The sequence below is a fragment of the Diachasma alloeum genome, unplaced genomic scaffold (assembly GCF_001412515.2).
Source record: "Diachasma alloeum isolate Michigan unplaced genomic scaffold, Dall2.0 Dall_scaffold_00953, whole genome shotgun sequence".
NCBI lineage: Eukaryota > Metazoa > Arthropoda > Insecta > Hymenoptera > Braconidae > Diachasma > Diachasma alloeum.
Window position 1 is genome coordinate 103,417 of NW_021681070.1, and position 2,594 is coordinate 106,010.

General features: G+C 33.4%; 1 long non-coding RNA gene across 5 annotated transcripts; it reads right to left on the reverse strand.

Moving 5' to 3' along the window:
• Positions 1–742: 742 nt before the first annotated feature.
• LOC107045489 lies at positions 743–2,385 on the reverse strand. Of its 5 annotated transcripts, none has more exons than XR_001461450.2 (5): positions 2,202–2,385; positions 1,708–1,753; positions 1,531–1,603; positions 1,180–1,317; positions 743–1,032 (listed from the first exon to the last, which is right to left on the reverse strand). It is a non-coding gene; the product is annotated as an uncharacterized LOC107045489 (long non-coding RNA). The 5 variants fall into 5 exon arrangements; XR_001461449.2 differs by having other exon boundaries at positions 1,180–1,432; XR_001461447.2 differs by having other exon boundaries at positions 1,188–1,603.
• Positions 2,386–2,594: the final 209 nt, after the last annotated feature.

Here is a 2,594-nt window from a genome sequence, read left to right on the forward strand (position 1 = left end):
AATTTTCTCTGGTAGTTACTACATAAAAAACAAAACATCATGCAGTCGAATTAACCCCTCGTTAAACTGACAGATTGAATTCAATTGTGGTAATCGGAGGATTTTTATTCGAAATGAGTAGATTCAGAGTTCATTCCCTGAAAACCATTGATGAAAAATTAAACGGGAATATTCCCGTCGATACGGAGAAAAGGAAGAAGACAATTTGGAATCAATTTACCAGTTTATGTGATGAGAGAAAGTTTGTGTTGAGAGAATTTCAAGACAATAGAGAATAAAAAATGCAACTGTCAACTATAAAAAAATCGAGAATAGATTTAGAGGTAGTTAAGAATCAAAATTCCAAAATCAAATGTTCAATTCTGAAAAAAGTTGATTGAAATTGAAGAAGTCACTAAAAATAACAAACCATAAAAATCCAATCCTTGAATCCAATTGTCTGTATTAACCCGTCACTAGGCGCGCTACGAGCGATTCCATCAACAATTTTCACTCCATAGGAAATATACCCTGAAAACGCAAATCTTTTGCTGAATTTTTTTTTATGCTTCAAGCATAAAAACTCTTCTAGTTAACTCTCGTGGTGATAAAAGTCATCTATTGATCAGGATTGAATAGAAAAATAATATTTTTTTCAGCACGGTTGAAATTTTCCACGTGTTACTGGTATGGGGCTCGTGGGGCAGAACGCCGAACAGTGTCACGTATTCCTACGTGGTCTCCCCCAAATTAATCAGAAATGTAGAGTCAAATAACATTTTATTAATCTACGCTATGAAGCTCAGTCTCATTACATTTTTTTCGATAAAAATATAATTGATGACGAGAAACTTCACGAAAATAAATAACATAGATAATTTTTATAAAAACAATTCACCACTCTCCAACTGTTGCCTTTAAATTCCAGCATGCATCCTTGATCCTTCAGAGTTGAACAACTCCTATCCTGATACTTGCTGAACACCAGCTCCATGACGCATGATATTTATTCGCTCATATCAGAGCCCATAAACTCCAGAAACAGGAATTTACCTGAAAAAGAGAAATAAAGAATGAAATAGAAATCTCTGACACATGCTATAATCGCTCTATCGACAACACATTCCCAGAAAATGACTAAATACACACGACAATGACCTCGATTAACGAAAATAAAATAAAAGAACAAAACATACTAACGGAATTACCACATTCCCAATGTTTCCTTATCCTGGCCTATCCAGAGTGTCCAGGTACAGCATCGACATGCTTGCCAACTCCCAGAAGTGCCTGATTACTACTGCACTCCCTTCCAAAGCTCGAGAGACCATTGGTGTCCTTCTCCAAAGAGCATTCCCACGGGTTAACCCGCAAACACGAAAAATAAATTAATATTTGGCAGAATAACAATTTCTGGCCCATCCTGAGCTGATTCTAAGCCTCAGAACAGACCCTGCAGAGTCAAATTAAATAAATAGATATAATACAGGCATGTCAAATTAATAAGAAATATTGTTTAATCATAGTCGTCCTCGCGACACTAATATTTACCATTAATATACCTCACTCTTATACATTTCTTTAGGGTAGATCGTCCTAATGTTCCTATGCCTCAAGTGCATTCCTGAAAAGGGAAAATAATATAATCATTTACATGAAATAATACATATTCTATTTCAGCTACCTTATAAAATAAATAAATATGGATATAAAATTTTACGTACTTACAGTTACGCATAAGGTAGCCAGTTACTCTGATGTCCAAATAATAATCCTGGAAAAGGAGAAAATAACAGTAAATAAATAAATACATCAGATTTATCATTTCAGAATGACAATGCAAATAATATAGACAATTTAAATGTCTCAATTCAATAAATATTTTTCATAAGCAAATAAAGCTATTATTCTCTCCTTGAGAAAAGGAAATATTAATCGAAATAACTATTCAAATGGAAAGTTCAATAAAATAAACAATAAAACTGAGAGACTATATGACACAAAACAAACACAAGACACACAGACATTCAAAATAAACTCAGTCAAAACAGAACCATGGGGAACATATAACCTCACCTGTCACTTTGACAAAAGCCAATATATTGAAATCTAGCAAATGAATGCAGGTCAAATCATGAAAATTTATGATTAAAATATGTGGAGAGGAACAGAACACTTTAAAAATAATCAAAAATATAAAAAGTCAATAAATAAATATTTACCTATTTTACTCCTCTCGTATACGTTGACAGCCTGTTGTCACTCGAAAACATGACCCCAGAAAAATCAATAATGCTGAAAACAATAAAAGTCCATTGGAAACTTAACAAATATACACTTTGAAAATACTTATCTCAGAGAAAATATGTGTCACTATGACATTGCGTTAGGTCATGCGCACAACTATCCCAGCGACAGTCGCTGCTTGCGGTAATGCTCGTTCGAAGCGCCGCTAGGTATCCAAACCTGTAACTAAAAATAATCGAATTAATTCGATTAAAATGAAATCAAATAAAAATATTTAGGGACCAGTAAGGAGCCCACGATAAACAAATAATAAATGAAATAATATTTAGGGACCAATAAGGAGCCCACGATAAACAAATAATAAATGA